At 41.5% G+C, this 25,006-nt stretch overlaps 1 protein-coding gene across 3 annotated transcripts in view; it reads left to right on the forward strand.

Annotated features, from left to right (window-relative positions):
• sdk1a (sidekick cell adhesion molecule 1a) overlaps window positions 1-25,006 on the forward strand; it is a 1,556,037-nt gene that overhangs the window by 1,011,937 nt on the left and 519,094 nt on the right. The window lies entirely within an intron of this gene.

The raw sequence follows: 25,006 nt of genomic DNA on the forward strand, positions 1-25,006 counted from the left end.
GGAAGCTGTAAGGAATGAACCTGCCAAATTTCAGCCTTCCACCCACACGGGAAGTTGGAGAATTAGTGATGAGTCAGTGAGTGAGTGAGTGAGGGCTTTGCCTTTTATTAGTATAGATAACCTCATTGAATCCATTATTGCCAATTACTAAAATTTCAGTTTTCTCTTTATTTGAGAAAATTACTATTCATCCATTCTGAGATACCAGTAAGACATTGTGTTAGTGAATCGAGAGAGTCGGAGTCATCAGGTGCTATAGATAAGTACAGCTGTGTGTCATCAGCATAGCTGTGGTAGCTCACGTTGTGCCCTGAGATAATCTGACCTAACGGAAGCATGTAGATTGAGAAGAGCAGCGGACCCAGGATAGAGCCTTGTGGAACACCATATAGGATATCATGTGTCTTTGAGATGTGATTACCACAACTCACAAAGAATTTTCTACCTGCCAGGTAGGATTAAAACCAATTTAAGACACTGCCAGAGAGGCCCACCCATTGACTAAAGTGATTTCTAAGAATATTATGATCAATGGTGTCAAATGCAGCACTCAGATCTAAGAGGATGAGAACAGATAAATAGCCTCTGTCTGCATTTACCCGCAAGTCATTTACTACTTTAACGAGTGCAGTTTCTGTGCTGTGATTTGTTCTGAAACCTGACTGAAAACATACATAAAGTTTGGAATTTCTTTAAAACTTAAATTAAGCATTAATTAATTTTTGGGACTACCTAAGATTTGTTATTAACTTGCAGTTGATATTGTTCAATTTCATAAATTCTGTGTTTGTAATTTTAAACTGTCAAGCACAATATTGTGCAGTATGGTACACCTGACGATTTGTCATTTTCAAATTTTAAATGTTATGTTTTTTCACCAAATAAAGAAATCATGCAGCGCTAGGACTCTCAACCTCTGTATACCTTCACAGTACCTCATACTTGATCCAAACACAACGTACCACCACCTTTTTGTTTGCTAAAATAGCACTGGAGAGGGGATTTTGGGCCTGTAGTGTAAGATTAACTTGTTAGTGTTTGCTGAGGTTTAGATCCCCTTCTGGTGTAAATGAGATAAATCAAAAATAAAAACTGAAGGCTGGGTTGCTGCTGTAGCTCAGGAGTTCTAAAATGTGTCCTTGGCCGTGTTAGTCAATGGGCTGGAAACCATAAAGCTGCTGCTTCGTCCCTCACCACATGTTCACTGTATGACTCTGAGCCAGCAGTTTCACCTGCCTGGGCTCGAGTTCTAAAAAGAATATCGGAGAATTGAATGATGTATTTAGGAACCCCTTATTATAGTGTGCACAAGAGAAAGGCGCTATAGTTAATATCTTTGTTTGAACTGGTATCCCTGTATTATATCACCTTCTCTTTTAACTTACACTGGGATATCAATTTATCATTCATGTGTGTGATGTTGGAGGAACTGGCGTCCCAACCATGATGGAGGTAAGTTCCTTGCCAGGACGGGAGGCTGTAATTTAAGGACAGAAGGGAAGTTTTGTTTTCCTACCCGTGCACACGATGGCAGCATCCCACTGGATGTACAACCATATGGATACCCAGGAAGAGTAGACCCATGGAACTGCTCTTTCGGGAATCTTGTGTACCACCAGGGGGAGCTGCAGGGGGTCGTTATGCCCTTTTTGAAAGGCTTCTGCCTGACCTGGAAGTGCTCCCAATGTGTAGTGGCACTGGAATACTCCTGGGTCCCGCATAAAAGAAGCCCAGTTTTCTGCATGGGTAGTAAGAGTCGGGTGGAGAGTCGACGAGACAACGTGGAAGGTGTAGAAGGAGGCAAGAAGATTTTGTTTTATACTGTAGAAAGGATTTGGAGGCATTGTCAATTTTTAAAAATTCTTTTGTTTGATCCCAGGACTCTGTTGTGTAGTTGTGTCTGGGGAGGCGTCACTACACCCCATGCTGGTCACACAGTTTATATGGCTCATTCTAGCATTTCTAACTTTAGAATTTAATGGCTGGACTTTTAGTTGTGATGTTTCCCTATTAATTATTGTACACTTACTTATGTGCGGTTCTTGTGTGTATATTGTGAAAAGGTAAGAGGCAAATAGATAAAGTGTTGAGTTCTGTTGTGGATTCCCCTTTTAATGATGATACTGTTGTTAAAGCTTAAATTAGTGAAGGAGGACAGCCTGTCCATTTTAGGGCTTCTTTAGCCAGGTTGCAAAGCTCTGTCTCTCTTAGTGGCTGGTCCATGAATGAATGCCGACTTACAGTCCGACCATTTCCTTAAATAGGGAGTGGGGTGGAAGAGGCAGGACCTCTGGGTGTCTGAAAGGAAATGACATCACTGGTGCTCCTGGCCATCCTTCACCATTCTTGGGTTAAAAAGGGAAAGGAAGTTAATGACTGTGTCGTACCACTCTCAGTCTAACCTACCTACTTAGATCTTGTAAAACATTCCTTGTGATGATAGGCAAGGACGAGCTGGCATCCCATCCAAGATGGCTGGTGTTTCTTTTCTAGGTCAGGAGGATATAATGGATGGAGAGGAAGAGTGCACCTCCTTACAGAGCTGTATGCTCCCCCAGTATGCCAGGGGTCTGTGTCCTTCAGCTGAGATTTCTGTATGCACACCCACAGGGCTGCCTGGAAGTTATAGTCCAGATAGACCACCCTGTTTAATTCCTTGGGTGCCAGCAGGGGGAGCTGTTGGCAGAGGACTTTCAGTTTGAGGAGGCTTTACCTCACTTCCAAGTATGCTTCCTGGGTTCAAAGTTGTGGCTCAAGAAATATTCAAAGGTCTGGGATAAAAGAAGCCACTCAGCCTCACCCAGCTGAGGTGGATTTGGGAGAGCAGAAGGAGGACAGTAGTTGTCTGGGGTGGAATTGAGGAGGAACAGGTAAGTAGTTGGTACCTGGTAGTCAGAAGGTATTTTGTTGAAATTAAAGGTGTTTTAAGCCTGTGATTTTGCAGTCATGTCTGGGATATGGAGGTCTGGAGACACTTCCTATAGATCCCAATATATATACTGTGATGGACGGCCTTGACCATTACCTGGCCGGCACGCCAGTTAGATGGAAGGACCAGGGAAGAGAGCATCTGCGAGGCACTACCTCCCCTGGGATGCTGGAGGGCAGACCTCCTGGGCAGCTGTGGCACCACGGATTTCCGCACCGCACCCTGGGAGTTGCAGTTTGGTACTGCCCTGTTGGGTTCAGTGGGGGCCGCCAGGGGCAGCTGCAGAGCCCTACGGTGGACTTCCACCACACCAGGAGCTGAATAAAAGAAGCCAGTAGGAGTCCGGAGGAGGAGAACAGAGCTTACCTAAGAGGGAGTGGAGGGGAAGGGCAAAGAGAGAAAGAGAAAGAAGAGAGCTGTGCCTTACTGTATGTTCTGTGCTGTGGGGAGCAGAGAAAAGCACTCCCCAGTTAGAAATAAACATGTGTGTGCTGGACTGGAACTCGTGTCCAGCCTGTCTGTGTTGGGGTGAGGGCGGCTGTACGTGTCACTGTGGTCCACAATACATATGGTATATATCTACTGTATATGTATTGTAAGTCCTATGCTGGACCCTCTCCCAGCCAGGGCACCGTGATGGAAGGACAGTATGAAAGGCCGGGATGGAGCTGTTTCAACATCCCATACATGGGGATAGATTAATGGACTAGGATTAGGGGGGAGCTGGGATATCAAGAGTAGTTCCTCCTTCAGTAAAATATTTGGCAGTGCTCCACTGGTGTGGACCCAGTAAGGGATGTATGGGAGTTTTAGTCTTGAGGGACAAACCTGTCGGGGTCCTTGGGTGCTGCCAGGGGGTGCTGCAGGGAATGGGACTCCCTGTTTCAGGAGGCTTCCCTCTGACTCGAAAGTGTTTCTGTCAGGCTGTGCCCCTGTACCAGAATAACTCCTGGGTCTGACATAAAGAGGAGCTGCCCAGGATCATTGCGTGAGGAGACAACAAAAAGGTTTGGGGTTTTCCGGCCCCTTATATTGTCAACACTCCAGACTTTTCAACAAAATAATGCAGGGTCAAAACACAAATAAACAACATTCATGCGCGACGCCATACTAGGCGTCGGCGGCCATTTTTATATGGGAGGAGCCGGAAGTGCAGGAATGCTGGGAAGGAGGCGTGATGGATGATGGGACTGCTGACGTCAGGGAAGATGGCGGAGGAAGGGCGGAAGTGAACGTACTGCGGGCAAGGTCTTATGGCGGAGCGTCTTTAGTCCTGGAAAACAAAGAAACAAGGTTAGTACCCCGCCATTCCCCGAACGTCCTTCGATGTGTTTTAAGATCCATCCGCGGTCTCCTAGTCGCGCATGTGTGACTATATATATATATATATATATATATATATATATATATATACTGTATATAAATATTGTTTTCATGCTTTCATCTTAAAGCACAATATCATATCTTAATAGTAAATTATACTTAAAAGGTGTTATATGGAATAGATCAAAGGATTAACATAAAAGGATTGACTCTTCCTCTGGTGGACTATGTCATTTTATGTACACGTCTTTAAGAGTTAGTTTTGACTGCAGTCATTTGCAAAGATAGTCATTGGAGAAGGAATAGGAACTGGCAGGACTCTTAAGAAAGCAAAAATTAAAAGTGCAGCCAAACGGCAGAATGTCAATTAGTCCTGCCGCCTGAACACGTACAACATTTAATAGGTTTGGGGATCTAACTGGAACAGCTGTCTTTTTAACTTAAACCTTTAATTGGATACCAGAAAGCATAAGTGAAATGAATCCTGCCACTCTTTTATTAATGACTTGTAAATAGCAACCTGCTTGCCTCTTGGCTCCAAATTGCAGGTTTTAGCCCCTCACAACTCTTTCTCTGTTCCCACTTTAATGAATTGCACTTCCGTAGCCTTGCTGTCCCTTTTCAAGTCACCAAGTGTCACATTTATTGTTAAAAAAATGAGAAAAGTCACTTCATGGATGAAGCCAAGTTATGGGGTTAGGCCGCTGCAGGCTCACATAATCAGTCTTTCTTTGCTTAGCCTCTTTCAGACTGCTGAGCAGACATTATATCTTTGTATAGTATAGCGCCTTCCAAGTCTTTGTCTAGTCACAATGCTGTAAGCAGTCAGTCTGTTTAAACGGTGTGTTTTACAATGAGTATTTAGCACAAAGTTAATCTCTGTGTCCAAAAACTAAATAAATAAATAAACCATATTATTAGGCTGATGCCTTTATTCAAGGCAATTTACAACATTCAAGATACTGTAGAACTGGTTACATTTCTTTTGCTGTTTTGCAGTTGTAGCACAGGTGGGTGTAGTGACGTCCTCCTGGTCACCTAGTGTCAATAGTGGGATTTGAACCCTCTACTTGCAGGTTTGAGGCCCAGAGCCTTAACTACTACACCATACTGCCTGCAATATGTGCTATAATAAAGTACAAACGGAGGAATTCTCCCAATATAAGTGGCACAAATGTATGAGAAAAGAAATATTGTTGTTTTAGATAATCGGGAAACTTGAATTTTCTTTAACACACAAAAAACATGCAAAAATATTTTATAACTTGTAATTCAATAAGTAATTTATATTCCCTATTTGGTGCCCTTTGTGAAGGACATGGTAGCAGAACATGTTTATGATCCTATATTCATTTTATAATATTTTTTTTACATAACATTCTTAGACCTGTTTGATCCAGTTCAGGTTTACAGCAAGTTGGTGCCTAGTCCATTAGCACTGAGAGCAGGCAGAAACCAAGCACACTCACACAAACAATTTAAAATAAAACAGTTATTCAAGCACATACATCTATGCAAATGTGGGGAAAAAAAGATTATTATATTATATTATATTATATTATATACTTAAACACTAAGGTCTCTGTGTCCAATCCCTCAGAGCAATCTGACTGATTAGTTTGACTTTGATATGATCTGTCAGTTTGACTTTGGTCTGATTGGTCAGTTTGGCTTTGGTGACGCTACAAAAGAGGAAGTGTAAGTGTGAGACGCAAGAGGAGGAGTAAAGGCACATGCTGAGAGAGTCACTTTTAATGACGGAAAGTATAAAACCAGACAGGAAAGGAGAAAGGCACCTTAAAAATAATGGCAGGGTCTAAGAAGCAGGCTTTCTGAGAACGCACTCGAGAGAGGGAGCATCGGTCAAAAAATATTCACACGCATATGAGTAATGAGGAAAGGTGCTCATGTTACATGTTGGGCAAGAGATAGGAAATATTTTTTTAGTTATTCTTCCATGGTTAATTATATCATACTAAGCTAGCTGTGCTACCCATCTAAGATGGGTTGACATTTTTGTAATCCATTTAGACCTCAGCAGTGCACTATGAAATGCTTATGTCTCTGTTATATGCCATTTGGTATGTGATTTGTAAAAGCAGTTTTAATGTTTGTGATGTGTCATCTGTTGGTATGTCAACACAATGCATTTTATTATTATAAATGTTATGTGATGCACCATCTTGTGGAATTACAGAGACATGCCAACCGGATGGACACATAGACAGATATACTGTATGGTCTAGCAGTTTTACTGTATTGGTGGCTTTCAGAGGTGTCAGCTAAGTGGGCCGGGACAGGTCGTATCTTGTCTGAGACGGACGTGTAGTCAAGTGCAGATGTGGCACAAACTGAGTGGGACAGGATGATGGAAGCTGTCTCAGGCAAACATATGGTAGGTCGATGTGCCAACGTACTATGTGTATTTACCACAAAACTGAGTTTGTCTCCTTGGACTGAGTGAGGTTCATGCAAGTGCCAAAATTTTTTTAAAGCGAATGCATGTGCCATTTCACTTCTATAAGCTTGTACATCTTCCGTAGAATTCACAACAATTTCTGTGGCTGTACTTGAGCGTGATAAAAGCAAAGTACTTCACACACACACACACACACAGATAGGTCTTTCATAGTATGAACTGAGGGACATGCAAGTACCGAAAACATTTAAAAGTGCATTCATGCTCAAATACTTAGGATCAACAGTACAGAGTAATGGGGATTGTGGAAGAGAGGTGAAGAAGAGAGTGCAGGCAGGGTGGAATGGGTGGAGAAGAATGTAAGGAGTGATTTGTGACACACGGATATCAGCAAGAGTGAAAGGGAAGGTCTACAGGGCAGTAGTGAGACCAGCTATGGTATATGGGTTGGAGACGGTGGCCCTGACCAGAAAGCAGAAGACACAGCTGGAGGTGGCAGAGTTAAAGATGCTAAGATTTGCATTGGGTGTGATGAGGATTGACAGGATTAGAAATGAATAGATTAGAGGGTCAGCTCAAGTTGTGCAGTTGGGAGACAAAGTCAGAGAGGTGAGATTGCGTTGGTTTGGTTTGAAAGGCCTAAGCTAAGGTTTATGGATGTGGTGAGAGAGGACATGCAGGTGATGGGTGTAACAGAACAAGATACAGAGGACAGAAAGATATGAAAGAAGATGATCCGCTGTGGCAACCCCTAATGGGAGTAGCTGAAAGAAGAAGATGCATGCCCATCTAGTGGCTGTGGTTGAGTGTAAACAGAGCGGACTGCTTCATACACACACACAAACACAGATCTTTCATTTATTTTTATATTATATTATATTATATTATACTATATTAAATTATATTATATTATATTATATTATATTATATTATATTATATTATATTATTCTTCTTTCAGCTGCTCTCGTTAGAGGTCACCACAGCGGATGATCTTCTTCCATATTTTTCTATCCTCTGCATTTTGTTCTGTTACACTCATCACCTGCATGTCCTCTCTCAGCACATCCATAATCCTCCTCTTAGGCCTTCCTCTTTTCCTCTTCCCTGGCAGCTCTATCCTTAGCATCCTTCTCCCAATATACCCCTCATCCCTTCTCCGCACATGTCCAAACCAACACAATCCCTCCTCTCTGACTTTGTCTCCCCACCATCCAACCTGAGCTGACCCTCTAATGTTCTCATTTCTAATCCTGTCAATCCTCATCACACCCAATGCAAATCTTAGCATCTTTAACTCTGCCACCTCCAGCTGTGTCTCCTGCTTTCTGGTCAGTGCCACCGTCTCCAACCCATATAACACAGCTGGTCTCACTACTGTCCTGTAGACCTTTCCTTTCACTCTTTCCCTTTTCACTCCCTCTATTATATTATATTATATTATATTATATTATATTATATTATATTATATTATATTATATTATATTATATTATATTATATTATGTAAAGAGCATTTGTAGTAAAACAATATCAACAGTAAAATCAACAATAATAGTACTATAGTGCCTTTATAGATAATACAGTACTCTCAAAAATTGAACAAGACTTTATTTTATATCGTACTATTTACAGTGTAACTGTCACAGAATGTGGGCCATTACCCACTTGTTATATAGCACCTTTCTTAGGAACCAATATTAATAGGAAATTCTGAATGACTCAGTTTTTGTGAATAGTTCTTTTCATAGCCATCACTATACCATGCTAATTTATGTGATATTGAAGTATTTTATACTGCGCCAGTTGCTAATGGACACAATGACAATGTGATAACCAAAAACATATTCTTCATATCATAACTTTTAACGTTACAAAGAGCCTGTTTATAGCATATACAGTAGCTCCTCTTTTAGCATATTCCATATCAATTTGTGTCATAAAACAAATAATGTCCCAAAATGTATTTAATGTACCCAACGGCAGAAGTCAAGCTTAACCTCAGGAGCGTAAGAGGGCGGGACAGGATGAGCAGAAATTCTGCATGCAGCTGCGTCCCCAGGGGTCCAGCTCTTCAGTCTGATAAGGAATGGGAGGACACTGATTGGAGAGAGTTAGAGAGAAGGACCCCACAACCCCTCAATTCACAGGTTTCATGAGTAGAGAGGCTTTAGGTCAAGGACTAGGCTCGTTTCTTGAGCGTGTCGCAGTAAACACAGCACATCCCAGCTGTTCCATGCTGCCCCTGATCACAGCATTCATTGGTGAATCAGCCCCGTGGCAAGTCAGTTAGCTTTCAGTAGCTGACCCCGCTGTTAAGATTAAGTCAGTCCAATAAAGTAACCCGAACTCACTTGGCTTTCTCGGGCAGCCATGAATTAAAGAGTCCCATCATGAGCAGAGAGGCTGATAATGGGTTCAAATGACTGGCTATTGAGTATGACGGCCTTCCCTTAATATTGTAGATGCAATTTTGATGCCTGATCACAGAGTTATGGGCAAACGCACAATTAAAGCTGACAAGAGGCTCGGATGCCGTTTTTCTTTCTGTATTTGCAAAATGTTTGCTGGGCCTGCTATGAGATGGTTGTAAAGCTGTTCTGCCATGTTAGTCTGTTGAAGCTTTGTTTGTTCTGTCCTTTACATGGATTTGCAGAGGTTTTCTTTTTTTTGCCTCCTTCTGAGCACTGTGTTTACCACCAAACAGATGCACAAATGACACTAAGCATCTGCTGCTCCGCCGTCAGAGTAAACATAGCTGCAGTGTTATGAGTTTGCAGAGACAGAGAAATGGTGAGAAATGTGCTATGGAAACGCATGGCAGGCAGAGCAGAAGCCCGGAGCGCACCATCCTCCCTCATGGTCTTGTCACTTTAATCTGTCTGTCGGATAATCTTTTTTCTATAACGCCTTTTATTAAAGGCCACGATCTCAGGATGGCTCATGTGTTGCCCTCCTGCTCTTGACAGAATAATTGAAAAATTGAAACGAAAAGGTAACCCCTGCCCTTAAACGAAAGAGGAGCAGAGCCTGTCTTCCACCATCCAAAAATGGCACCTTGCTCAGGACAGTTAATAATTAGCCCTTCTACTTGGGTGAGAAGTGTTTCAAGGAATACTTGTGAAGTAATAATCTTTGTTTTCCTGTAAAAAAAAAAAAGAGAAGTGGCAGCATGAATCATAACTTGGGATCTGCACTACAAATGCAAGCTGGGAGGTCAGCAACTTGATTTTCCATTTTCCTGTACGCAACACTGGCAAGCACAGAGGAACGGCACTGAGATTTAAACCTCCTCCTTCACAATGTGGCCCTTAGGTCCTAATGCCCGCTTGTATAATATGTGTCACAGAGAAATGGTCAGTCAAGTCAGTCATTTTCCAACCTGCTATATCCTAACACAGGGGTCTGCTAGAGCCAATCCCAGCCAGCACAGGGGGCAAGGCAGGAACAAATCCCGGGCACGGCACCAGCCCACTGCAGGGCACACACACCAAGCACATACTAGGGACAATTTAGGATCGCCAATGCACCTAACTTGCATGTCTTTGGACTGTAGGAGGAAACCCGAGCACCCGGAGGAAACCCACCCAGACACAGGGAGAACATGCAAACTCCACACAGGGAGGACCCGGGAAGCGAACCCAGGTCTCCTTACTGCGAGGCAGCAGTGCTACCCACTGTGCCACCGTGCTGCCCTAGAGAAATGGTGATGTACATTTTTTAAACTATGGCAAAGTCACTGGATAGCAGCTTATTGACTTGTTAGATTTCTGAATAAGCCATGGAAAGACAGCAGTGGGGTTTGAAGCTGCTCCATTTTGTTTTCAGTCAGGCTTGTTTGCCGTTAAACATCAGCGTGTGCCTAAACTTCTATCTGTATGACAAGAAATGTGCAATACCGCAGCAACAGCCTTGCACTTTAGTATGTCAGACTTAGTTAAGTATGATGTGTCTGCAACCTTACCCTTCCTAGACAATCCATTTTGGTCACTAGGTCCTTGTATCTACATATACAAAAAAAGTTAAATTCAGTTTATTCCAATTAAAAGTCTAACCTGGTAAAATCATTGGATAAATCATGTTTTTGAGCAACGGACATTCAATGAAGACTTGCATGTTTGGACTGTTTCCCAGTTGGTATAATAGGAAAACCTTAGGGAGGCAGCAGTGGGAAGACAGAGCGTGGTACTAGAAGCGTTGATGGGTCTGGCTTAAAAGGAAGCCCACTGCCTCACATCAAGGAGTGGGCAACACTCAATCCGAGGAAGACAGGAGGAAGAACTGGTTTGATTTATTGTTAGTTTAATAGAATGTGTAGCTGGGGCCCTTGCCCGGCCGGGACGCCTCCACGCAGTGAAGATCAGGAGAGCAAGCGTGGCCAGCATGTTACCTCCCCCAGGATGCTAGAAGACAATCTCCCCGGGTTGCAGCGGTGCCTCGGACTCCCACAGGGCTTCATGGGAGTTGGTGTTTGGTGCAGCCCTGTTGGGATCCGCAGGCGCCGCCAGGGGGTGCTGCAGCTGGAGTTGCTGAGCCCTTATGGGCAGTGCTGCTGGGAATGAAGTCATCAAGCATCTGGAGCACTTCCAGGAGCATTATAAAAGGAGCCAGCAGCCACTACTCCGGGGGCCAGAGTCGGGAGAAGGAGGACAAAGCCTGCTGAGGAGGAGTGGAGGAGAAACAGACAAGGATAAAAATATTGTGTGGTATTGTGCTTGTGTTGGGCAGAAGAAAAGAAAAATAAAACATTTATTTGTTAGATAGATAGACAGATACTTTATTAATCCCAAGTGGAAATTCACATACTCCAGTAGCCGAATACTGATAAAAAACAATATTAAATTAAAGAGTGATACAAATGCAGGTATAACAGACAATAACTTTGTATAATGTTAACGTTTACCCCCCTTGGGTGGAACTGAAGAGTCGCATTGAGTGGCGGAGGAATGATCTCCTCAGTCTGTCAGTGGAGCAGGACGGTGACAGCAGTAAGTCACTGAAGCTGCTCCTATGTCTGGAGATGATCCTGTTCAGTGCATGCAGTGGATTCTTCATGATTGACAGGAGCCTGCATGGCGCCCGTCGCTCTGCCACGGATGTCAAACTGTCCAGCTTCATTCCTACAATAGAGCCTGCCTTCCTCACCAGTTTGTCCAGGCGTGAGGCGTCCCTCTTCTTTATGCTGCCTCCCCAGCACACCACCGTGTAGAAGAGGGAACTCGCCACAACCGTCTGATAGGACATCTGCAGCATCTTATTGCAGATTTTGAAAGACGCAAGCCTTCTAAGGAAGTATAGTCGGCTCTGTCCTTTCTTGCACAGAGCATCAGTATTGGTAGACCAGTCCACTTTATCATTCAGCTACTCTCCCAGGTATTTATAGGTCTGTACCCTCTGCACACAGTCACCTCTGAGGATCACGAGGTCCATGAGGGGCCTGGGCCTCCTAAAATCCTCCATCAGCTCCTTGGTTTTGCTGGTGTTCAGGTGTAAGTGGTTTGAGTCACACCATTTAACAAAGTCCTTGATTAGTTCTTGTTTTATCCATGTGCCTCCTGCATCTGCCTGTGTCGGATCAGGCGCTGGTATAGCGCCTTTGTTACAATCTTTAAAGGGTTGATTATTGTGACGATGTATGGGATGAATAAAAATCTTTTATTTTATCCCAGAAACGTGTTGTGCTTTATTGTGTCTGTGTTTTGGGACTCAGTGGCGCCCTCTGTTGGTTACGCTAGATTGTGTGGGATGAGGTGGGCTTTCAAAGTGCCCTCTTATTGCTGTAAACAAATGAATTAGCAGTGTAAATTCTGTTTCAGGGTGGAACATTTAAATAGGCCTACTGTCATGTGTGGGGGTTTGAACTCAGTGAGGCAACAGTGGGATTTAAAGCCATAATGTTTGTGTCTTCTAGTCTACCTGCAGAAATTTCTGTACATAAAGAAACGTGATGAATATTCAGGCTTGCACACCCGATGGTTCAATTTCCTGGCATGGATGACAGGGCTAACAGTGGGATTTGGCTCTGACACCCCAGGCACTTTGGGTGTTTCCATTTACAGAATATTTGAAGTTTCAGTAGACTGCAATTGTCTGGTCTAAGGCACAAGTTTTTTCTTTTTTCCTCAATTAGTCCAACCTCTTGAATTGCTCAGAGGTAAGCTGGGGGCTGCAACAGGGCTGTCATTTGTCAGTCGCTCGCTTGTCTAGGTATAAATGATTGATCCTGGATTGTTACTCTCTTTGACAGATTTTTTTTTACGGCTTCAGGATACAAAAGAAGAGAGCAAGATGGGGCACACAGCATAATGCATGTGTGCTCACCTGTTTTATTTTCTACAGAGGACTGAGGCATTTGGAGAAGATTGGGGTCATGGCCCTAGGATGACATGGTCTTTAGTGACAGTGCTAATGAAAGCAAGACCTCTGCTGCAGCTCTTTGTGGTCACCCTCCTGATTCTTTGATTAATCAACGGGCTCTTTTGCTATTGGAATGCATGCAAATCTACAATAATTACACTTCCCATACAGAATCCACACTGAATGGGAAATCTGTTTTCTGTTATGAGTTTAATTTGTTACAAAACAGACTCTATGAAGTGGGTTACAAAGCACCCAGTGTGTAGTTGGCATCTTTTTAAAACCATTGACAATGAGTTTATTAAGATGACAGGACAAATGATGGCAGAGGGTACAAAGTCCAGAGGAGAAGTGAGGCAATGCCCCCACCCCCATTACAAATCTAGTGCCCTCCCTTAAACGTCTTCTGATTGAATGCCAAGATGTTCCCTCTCACTGCATATTAACATGGGGTCCGGGACCACCCTTAGGATTGTGCTTCTCATTGTACAGTAGTGCTAAACTACCCAGAACTTCGCCATCATAAGAGAAAGCGAGATTCCTGTTGAAATTACACAGCCCACCAAGATGGTTTAACGGAGGGGGGGACTCTGAAGGCCTGGATGTAGTGAAAGAAAGTGTTTATTGTATGTACCATACTAAACTTTCATTTTCAGTGTTTCTAGTACTGCAACGACTGATAGTGTTAAAAAAATAAAATAAAAAAGCAGTGCACCCTGTCCAGAGCTGATGAGCCTAATTTGCCTCTTAAGTTCAGTTTATTAGCCACTTTCATGTTATGCTTCAGTTGTCTCCCAAACTTTGTATTGTATTATAATTATTATTATTTATTATTATTTGTAAAATAAAAAAGAGAGCATATTGGGAAGAGCACTATACAAAATTAAGATTGACTCAGATGGTGGGTGTCACAATGCTTAAGGTGGCTACCTCACAGCTGGCCCAGTCACCATCTGTGTGCAGTAGCATTATAGGAAAGTTAGTTAGTCTAAAAGGCCCAAAGTGTGCGGAACACCTCCAAATTATGGAGTTCAGGTGTTTCAGCTGCACCCATTGTTAACAGGTGCATCATCATCATCATCATCATGCAATCTCCATTGACAAACACTGGCAGTAGCATGAATGGGTCATACTGTTGAGCTCAGTGACTTTAAACGTGGCACTGTCATAGGATGCCACCTCTGCCTTATGTCGGTATGAGAAATTTAAGCCCTGCTAGATCTGCAGTGGTCAATTGTAAGTGTTACTGTTGTGCAGTGGCAGCATCCGGGAGCAACAACAGCTCAACCATGAAGTGGTAGACCACATAAAATCACTGAGCGAAACCACCAAGTACTGAAACACAAAGCACATAAAAATCACCTATGCTCTAATTCAGCACTCACAAACACCTCTGGAAGGAACATCGGCACAAGAACTGTGCATCAGGAGCTTCATGAAGTGCACGCACAATGGCAAGCACTGGCTGGAGTGTTGTAAAGCATGCCGCCAATGGACTCTAAAGCAGCAGATGTGATGAATCTCGCTTCTGGTAGTCTGATGGACATGCTGGATGTAGAATGTCTAGAATGTTACTTCTTGGACTTGGTGGTAATGTTCTGAGGCTGTTTATTGGGATTTGAGCTATTCCTCTTGGTCTCACTGAAGGGTACTGTTAATGTTACAGTGTACAAGATCATTTTAGACAATTGTGCACTTCCAACTTTGTGGAAACAGTTTGGGAAAGGCACTTTTCTGTTCCAGCATGACTGTGCCCCTTTGTGCAAAGCCAGGTCCAAAATAATAATAATAATAATAATAATAATAATAATAATAATAATACATTTTATTTATACAAGGCGCCTTTCAGAGAACTCAAGGACACCGAACAAACAATAAATAAATAAATAAAAGACACAATTATAAACAACTTAAAACATCAGAAAATCTAAAAATTAAAACCAAACAAAACCACTATAAGCAGGAGGAAGAAGAAAAAGCCATTTTAAACAAATGTGTTTTAAGTTTACATTTGAAGGATGAATATGATTTGATATTTCGGAGATCCGCAGGTAATGAGTTCCAGTGCTTGGGAGCAGAACGGCTGAAAGCTCTGCTCCCCATGTTGGTTAGACGGGCGGGAGGAACGGTCAGATGGGTGGAGGAAGAGGATCTAAGGTTACGGAAGGGAATGGCAACATGTAGAAGGTCAGACAGATATGCAGGTGCGAGGTTATGGATGGCCTTAAAAGTTAGTAGCAGAATCTTAAAATCAATACGAAACTTGATCGGGAGCCAATGAAGCTGCTGCAAGACCGGAGTAATATGGTAAAAAGATGGGATTCCAGTGATGATACGTGCTGCAGAATTCTGGACTAACTGAAGCTTGTGAAGAGATTTATTAGGGAGACCAAAGAGGAGTGAATTGCAGTAGTCCAGCCGAGAAGTGACAAGACTATGAACAAGAATGGCAGTGGTATGAGGAGTGAGGGAGGGGCGAATGCGATTAATATTACGTAAGTGGAAGTAAGCAGACCGGTTGATGTGGATGAACTCAAGTGGCCTTCACAGAGCTTTGTCCTCCAACCCTGGTGAACACCTTAAGGGAGAACTGGAATGCCGATTGTGAGGTTAGGTAGGTGAGGGCTGAACGAGAAGACCTGGCTCAACAAATGCTGTTTTGGCTAAATGAGCACAAATTGCCACAGACTCACACCAAAATGTTGTGGAAAGCCTTCCCAGAAGAGCTGAGGCTGTCATAGCCTCAAAGGAAGGTGAGAAACTCCATATTGATGCCAATTGTTTTGGAATAGAATGTCCAACAAGGTCATATGAGTGTGATAATCCCCACATTTCTATCCCCTTGTGACCCTGCAGCAGTTATTTAAACTACCAGTGATGACTATAGAGAAATACAGAAGCGTTGGAGCTATGAACTTGTAATTTTTTCAACTGCTTTGATGTGTCAAGTAAGTAAATTAATGTATTGTAAAGAGGTAACTTTTCTGGAACTCAAGAGAAATAACTGGAAGTGAGACTAATTACTAACTGAATAATGAGTCAATAAATGGATCAATTTTTGAGATGAATGTGTCCAAGTGTTCACAACTCGCATTTAGTTGCAAAAGAAATCAGCAACAAAAGAAATAGCATAAGCAGTGCTATAAAAATGCTACTCTTGTAAACGAGATAACCACAATGACTGGGTAGACCACCTGCTTATTCACCTCTAGGGTATCCTTAAAGCAGTAGAGTCGGTTTAACATTCTTCATGACACTCTTAATGACCACATACTAACCTCTGTTCAATGACATTCATGCTGCTCTCAATTGCATCCACTGCCGTCAAGTTGTGTTGTCATGACTGGTGGCCATCGGTGCATTGGTCTCTAATTACACATACTGCAAGGTTCGACTGGCAGCCCAATCCAGCCAGGACACCCAAGAAATGGAAGGATGGGGGAAGGCAGTTTCTTTCGGGCACTGACTCCTCCAGAATGCTAGATGGCAGCTCCTCCTGGATTGCCTCAGTGCCCCGTATTTTCACAGGGAACCATGGGACTTGGACTTCTATATCAGCCCTGTTGAGAATCGTGAGAGCCGCCAGGAGGTGTAGTGAAAATGAAAGAGCCGTATGGCATGAGGTTTCCGTCTGACAGTGTGAAAGGATTTGCCAGACTCTCAGTGTGGAGCCAGAGCTGGGAGGCAGAGGACGAAGCTTGCAGGGAGGAGTGGAGGAGGCAAACAGCAGAAGAGAATGAAAAAGAGACGTTGTGCTGTACTTGTGTTGTACTTGTGGCTGTGGTGGTGGGAAACGCTTTGTGAAGAGTTTTTGTCACAATAAAAAGGCTCTTTTGTGTCCTGTGTCTGTTGTGTTGGGTTTGAGGGAGCTGGAATGTTCCCTAGTGTCCACAATACAATATCAGATCCACTTCTTCTCTATCAAATTGAGCAAATGTAAACTATTCTGACATCACTAGGCACAACGGTGGGAATAAAACACTGGCATTGGACACACGCATACCGGGACAATTTAGTTTGGATAATTTATCTGAAAATGTACATCTTTTGAGATATGAGAGGAAAAACCGTTAACCTGGTGGAAAATCACCATAGAAGCAAAAAGAGTGTGCAGACGACGCACAGTTTGGAAAGCGGACAAAGGGCACTGGCTCTACGAAACCGTGGCACTAACCAAGGCACCACTTACTCTTTATTAGCTTTTGTAGACCAAGGCAAGTGACAAACATATTATTAAAAGGTGGCTGTTGAGTAAAACATTTGAAAACTCCTTAATTGTATTTCATTTTCATTGACAAATAAATGGATGAATGCATATTTGCATCAAACGGCTTTTGCACATCTAAAATATCCACTCAAACTACTCAAACCAATATACAGTAGTTAATCATTCCTTGCTCATCAACTATCTGCAAAATCTCATTGAGTTAAGATATGAAGATCCCCAAAGTACTGCTATGTACCACACTGCTTGGCAATCCATGTATCTGTGGTTCACTGTGTGAAAACAACCCTTTGTAACATCACTGCGGCAGAGGGCCACGACAGCCAGAGAAAATAAAAATCCCTGCATTAAGCACTCACCATGCAAATCAAACAGAGTTTAAGTGAAAAATAAGGTGAACACCATATTCTAAATTTGAAAAACATTGCTAGAGCAAAATCATCAATCAAGAGTCCGACACTGTGTGAGGATTCACCGTTGGTGATGTTACGGTGTGGTTAATTTATTTTTTTATTGAGGTATTTATTTTTTGTAGTAGGGCTCAAATGGAACAAATCCTACTGTAAAGTATAGGCAGCCTTGCAGTCAGAAGTCTAATTCGTCACTTGAGCTGATGGAGTCCTCCGTTTGCTCAACTGACAAAGACAGCCACTTTCTACAGTCTGTGATGACGAGATTTTAAAGAGGAGGGATGCAGTATTTGAATTGTCAGCTTTTATGAGGCCCTGTTTAGGATGGGATTTGCTCTTAACGGTTGTCACACACATGCGATTGGGAGGCAGCTAAAGGGCCCGAATAATGGTAATTCCACGCCAGACCAGGAGGTGGTGAGGTGCACTGACTTTCTTTCTTAATCCCTTGCAGACCATCCACGGGAAATCTCACACGGTTCCAGTGCTTCTGATGATGAGACTTACGGTTCTGGCCCCTCTGATGATGTCACTTCCTGTCTCGGCAAATAAAGCCGCCATCTTTGACAACCTGCCTCAGTTCTGTTTTGGACTCGAACCTGTAAACAACTCCTTAGAATTACCCATTTGCAGCCAGGGAATATTATACGGATGGCTGCCCCAAACCTTTCTTGATGTTTTTGGCTCATTCTTGTGACATGGTACATACACTTTAATAGTGAAGCACATACACTGTATATTACAATTTTCTTATATATACATTTAATCATGAACTGTTATTAAACGGATTGTATCAGGCTTATGATGTGCGCTTATGATGTGCTTAACCTCCTTAGTGTTAGTCCCAAGCATCATTTGGGCTATAAAAAAGGTGCTAAAAGCGTTAGTCCCGAGTGCCACTCAAGCAATGGTATAGACACGTCTCATGTAAGATACAAGGATTACTCGGGCTGTAAAAGTGTCAACAGCGTTAGTGCTGAGTGTTACTCAGGTAACGGTGTAGGCGTGACTTGTGTAAGTGTCAGGCCCGAGTGTTACCTGGGCAACAGTGTAGAAGCTTCTTCTCCTAGCCTCATAATGGCGTCTCATAAGAAACGTCTCTCATCAGTAGTAATAACAAGGTGAATCTGTGTTCAGGCAGTGAAGTTGAAATTAATAGTGAAACCGAAAGGAACCCTCACATCACGCACACATGTGCAGGGTGTTGTTCATATTATTTTTATTATTATTATTAATCATTATTATTATTATTAATAATTATTATTATTTGTATCATTATTATAGTTTCAACACTTCTGACTTTATACTTTTATTTTTTTTGCATGTTTTACAGTAGAAAGATGAGATTTAATAAATAAAATTTTCAAGCCAAAAAATGTAATGCTTTTTACATATTTTATTGAGAAAAAAGTATAATGCTAACAAGGTTACACAGTGGCGTAGCTGGTGTTTGTGCCACCCGGGGCGGTGCGGTGCTTCAATTTGCTGCCCTCCAACATTTCTGAATATTTTAACCTATTTAAATAGAAAATTAAAATGACGTATAATTAAGATAAAAATTGCATGGATTTTATCATATGTAGAGAAACAGCAATAATTTTTCACATATAATTATTTATAAGCATCAAGTAGACAAGAATATTGTATACTGATAAGCTATGTTCTAATTATTAGTTTAATATAATTATGCTGCGAAAACCAGAACCAGTATAGTGTACAAGTGGTAGGTGGGGATGGTTTCTGCGCAAAGCAAGAACGCATTCAAATTGATAACAAAACGAAATTATAAATTGTAAATTAGCTGTTTATCTTCCTAGAAATTATTATCGGTGTAATGTTTATTTTATTTTTGTTATCGCCTCATAAATTTCAACTGCTGTATCTAATACCGTCACAGAAGGACAGTCTGAAAATTATTTTTGAAGCATTTGTGGCGAAAAATTAGAGAAGTTTACTTTATTCATTCATGAGTGATATTTTTCCAAACCTTGCTGCTTACACACGAATTGTACTGAGCTTTTTGGCTAATAATGCCACCCCCAAAAATGTGCCACCCAAGGCGGACCGCCCCCTCCCCCTCACCCCTAGCTACACCACTGAGGTTACAATGACTTTTATTTACCAGGTGCTGGCAACTAAATAACTGCACAAAGATCAAAGAAATTGTATGAGTGTGTGTGTGCTACACCGTACGTTTTCTTTGTCCTTCATATCAATGCAGAATGTGAGGATGACTTACATCTTAAATAACATCTCATCATTTTTTTTTACTTAACTTTTTGTTAACTCCTTGATGCTGTCTTCTTGACGCTCTTTGCTGTGTGTTTCTGAATTCAGAATTTTTGCTTTGCTTGTACCTCCAGATTGTTTCCTTGCTTTCTGGGATTGCATAGCAACATTGTGAGAGTTGATTATTACTGATAAATATGATTTCCACAAAATAATTATGTATTGATGATATTGAATGACTTCTCTCCATTGTAACTGCTAGCTTTTGCTTTAGCACTTTTTGAAAGTATTTTAATTAAAGCCTGTTGATCGGGGACCCAGTCCCACTGCTACTTTTCCACAAGGTTATGTATTGATAGGAGAATCTAGTGGGGCGGAATCCTGACTCCAAGGGTCCTGTTTATTAGTAACTAGCAAGGAGATGAGAAATGAAAACTAATCACGTACTTCTGTAATTGTAAAGGGTATTTAAGTCACTCTGTAAGTCATTTGTCTCGTTCCATGTACTGAGTAGCTCCACGTACGTGTCAATAAAGGTGTTCTTCTCATCCTGCACTGGCTCCATGATCTGACTTTGACACTGTGTCTAGTTACATAAGAATCATAAATGCTTTACTAAATATTACTGCATAATCTATGGAAGGTTCCTATAACCCCCATTAGTTTATCTTTTAGCTTATCTGACTAAACATTATTCTCAGTTAGTAATCAGCCTTGCCATGTGTAAGGTGTAGAAGGCACATGGTTTTATACCATGCCTCTCGTGCTTTTTGAGCATTGTGTACCTTGTGTGCGAGTTTTGTGGGCTAAGAAACATGTAAGACAAAGCACTTAATTGAAAGTGCTGTGGCGTATGTTTAAAGCATACAGAAGAAGAAGTTAAGAATCTTTAAGTATAGAAACAACTAAAGTTTTACAAGAAAAGCTTATTTTAGAAAAGATATATATATATTTTTTTTTTGCCTTTTATTCTATAACATCTTTTTTCTTTATTCTTGTGTGGATTGCTTGCTTTGAATTTTCACTAAATATTTTAAAACACACTTTTGGACTGGAGATTTCTTTCGGCACGTATTTTACAAATGCTTGAACTCACCTAAAACTCTGGCGGCTACACACTGCTTACTCATAGTTATTTATTGTTAATAGTTATGCCATCTAAGACTGGCTGAAATCTAAAAACAATAACAACAGTTTATTTCTTGTTTAGCCCCAAATCACACAAGGAAATCCTTAGTGGTCTTTAACGGACCCTGTGCTTTGACAGCCCCCAAGCCTTGACTCTCTAAGAAAAATTTGTAGGGAAAAAAATAAATGGAGGACATCTTGAGATAGACCCCTTTCCAGCTAGGTTGGGGTGTCAAAAAATGAGGCAAATACAATACACAAAACAGAACACAAGTAATTCTCTTCACAGAGCTAGATGGCCAATCTATCATTGCCACCTTAGAAATTTAAGTAATCAACGCAGACCTCATTGATAAGGTTGGCAGTGCACCACACCCTGAAGATGACTCAGTTTTATGCCATTTGGCATGGAATTTGTAAATGCAGTGGTTAATGTTTGTGATGTGCCATCTGCTGGAATGACAGAGACACAGCAACCAGTCAGACACACAGACACTTACCACTTCATTAAGGTGCATTTTATTAATAATTAATTTTTTTAATTATTATCCATGTTTACTGCTTACACTGATGAAAAAGATAATGGATATGTAATGGTTTCCCATAATAAGGACCTTTTACAGAAAAAGAATTTGGTTCAGTTCTTGAAAATGGTATGTTTCAATGTAAATTGAGTAGACTTTATTACTAATTACCAGACGTCTTTATGCCAGGCAATTAGAACATTTGAATTGGTTACATTTCTTCTGTGTTACGAATTGAAGCCTGGGCAGGTGAAGTGACCTGCTTGTGGATAACAGTGTCAGTGGTCCCGCAACCTCAAGATTTGGGCATCATGCTACTGTAGTGGTAGTGCTACTGCCTCCCAGTAAGGAGACCAGGGTTTGCGTCCCAGGTCCTCCCTGTATAGAGTTTACACGTTCTCCCCGTGTTTGTGGAGATTTCCTCTGCTTCTCACTGTCCAAAGACATGCAGGTTAGGTGTATTGGTGTTGGAGTGTGTGTGTGTGTCCACCCTGCAATGACTGGTCCCCTGTTTAGGGTCTGTTCCTGCTTTCTGCCCTATGATACCTGAGACAGGCTCCAGCACCCCCCACCCTAGACCCTGGTCTGGATTAAGGGGGTTAGAGAATGACATGACATGTCCCCAAGGTTTGATGTCCAATGTCTGAACTGCTATGTCACACTTCTAGTCAGTAGTCACCATTGCATTTGGTCCCAACAAGAACGTTTTTCTTTAGTTTGCCTAAACTGCATTAGGACATAATTGAGTTGTGTTCTGATATGTAAACTCAAACCATTGAAGAAGGGTGTCCTTGCTGAACGCTTTCACATCACTGTACAGTACAAGAACAGAATTAAGGGTTTCTCATTAAATACCATAAATAGTCTGAGGCCTCACTGGCCTCGCTGGTTTAATTTTAAAATGCCATCTCCTGTCATGGGGAGAGACACTAAACACATAATGCAAAGTGTGAAAACCAGAGCATCGTGCCGTTGAAGGAAGAGAGATGTGTGTCTTTTTCAGAAATTCTTTTACATTATTAACAAATGTAACGCCCATTGAGTTCAAGAATACAATGTTTGATGGACAGTTTGTTGTGTGATTGCTCACATTTTATCAGCCATCATTCATTCATGTATTTATTTGTTTGTTTAATTCATCCATTATTTATTTATTTGTTTGTTTGCTGGTTTTTTTATGTGTTTTTCATAAGGCAGAAGTTCAAATGCTGATGAATTTTATGTCCTGTCCTGGACTCACACAATAGCACAGTGAATTATACTCTTAAGTGAAATTATACTCGTCTTTCTGGTGACTGCCTTGATTGATTTTGGTTAATGTCACAAATTAGGATCTTTTTTAGGCCGTTGTTTTGTTTTGTCAGATAAACAGAGCAATGACAGCAGGTCTAAATCTGCATTAGTACTCCCCAAAAGTAAAGCAACTTAATGTCTGAAACAACCTTGGACAAGCTGCATTTGAAAAGACGATCTAGTGTGCCAGAGCCTTCTCAACAAACAGCTGTGTCAAACAGCTGCTGATGTCTTTAAGAGGGGCAGGCAGAAGCACGCTGGCACGTGGCGGAAGTTTGATTAACGGGGTGCTTTGGTGGTCTGCTGGCAGGTTCTTGGAGTGAAGCTCCAGCCGTGCTCAGGAGGCCCGCTTCTAGTAATGTGCAGGGGGATCTCCTGTAATCGAAGCTTTCGCACTACTTGCCCTTCTTATCTCATGTTGCCTCAGACAGGAATCGACAAATCCTTTAAAAGTCCTGCCAGTTGGAGCCCGGGTAGATACTCCTCATTTATCACAGTCAAGAAAAAAATGGAGAATTTTATTTTTGGATGAGTTGTTAAGTACTTTAAAATAACATTGATTATTCTACTAGTGTAATTAAACTAAAACGTGACAAATTTGCTGTGAAAAGTCAGCCCGAGTGACTTTGAAACCAATAGGAATAAAGCAAACAGTTTGATTATATTTAATTTAATTCTGTTTATTCTTAACCTATTCTTAAATGCCGTGCTACATGTCTGAGACGGGTTGAAATCGAAATAATCCACGTTGACCTCAGCATTTACGTTTGCTGTGTACCATCTACTGTAATGATATTTATAATGCATCTCTAAATTATAGAAGGACAAGTGTGTGAGTGTCTGTGAATCTGTGTGTCCATCATTCCAACAGGTGGCGCATCACAAACATGTGAGTGGTCAGAAAACTACAGGCTCTTAATGCTTATCTGACCAACACTCGGGTGTCTCTTTCTAGCTCTCTAACTTCAGTCTAACGTCTGCTGTATTGTCACACAGAGCTAACATTAAGAACATTCCATTAACTTTAACTTATAGAGGGTTAAACGGAAACTTCCATTAGCTGTGTTAAAGTTTCATTATATTCAAGTTTAAAACTAAGCAAAATAAGGTACATTTACCAAAAACATTAACTTAAAGGATTTGGATTTTACACATAATATTGTGTATAATATGAAATATTCTGTCAACGGTTTTTATAATACTAATAAGTCAAACATTTTGTAGCGGTCCGATGCTGCTAAGATTCACACTATCGAAGAGGTGGTGATTTATTTATTTTTTAAGTGGAGATTCCAGGTGTTGCATACAACATGAGAGCGTACAGGTGCAGTTGGTCTCAGAAAGGAGTTTATTTCTGAACCACCAATCCCGCCAGACACTCACCCTCTCTAATCCCAAACACTTTACGGCCAACAAGAACACACTGTCGTAAAATGAACATTTTGCAAACATAACACCAGGGTTGCACCCAAGCCTTGGCCCGACCCTCACACACTCACAAACAGAGACAAAAAGTAACCAGAAATAAAACAGCAAATAAAAAATGAATTAACAATAATAAATGACAACAACAACCCCACCCCAGTTCCCCTTATGGTGATTATACATTAAATACAACAAACCACAAGCAAAAAACGCACACAGTAAAGTCCATGAAAAAACGGCAACAGATGTAATGTAAAGATGAAGGTAAATAGTCCAGAGATCTGCTCATTGAAAGGGAATGTAAAGATAGTCCTACCGGTAGTTCCTGAAATGGAGAAGATGGGTGGACGGGTTCAAGAGCGCTCTTTTCTTACAGGATGACCATAAATCCACATAAAGAGTATCTATCTATCTATCTATCTATCTATCTATCTATCTATCTATCTATCTATCTATCTATCTATCTATCTATCTATCTATCTATCAAATATATTGTGCCTTTTATCTATCTATCTATCTATCTATCTATCTATCTATCTATCTATCTATCTATCTAAAGTCCTCGTGCAACTGGCAGACAGCAGACAATCCAAACCCCGACCAAGAAATGATCCAGGACAAAAATGAGTTTCTTAAAGAGCCACGGAGGTCTGGGAAGCTGCAACTCGTGAGCATGAAGTTTTCTAAAAGTTACAAGTGTGTGCTCCATTCAGAGAAGAGCTGAGCTTGACCACAGACTATAGATGTA

The sequence above is a fragment of the Polypterus senegalus genome, chromosome 13 (genome assembly GCF_016835505.1).
Source record: "Polypterus senegalus isolate Bchr_013 chromosome 13, ASM1683550v1, whole genome shotgun sequence".
In the NCBI taxonomy this organism is placed as follows: Eukaryota; Metazoa; Chordata; class Cladistia; order Polypteriformes; family Polypteridae; genus Polypterus; species Polypterus senegalus.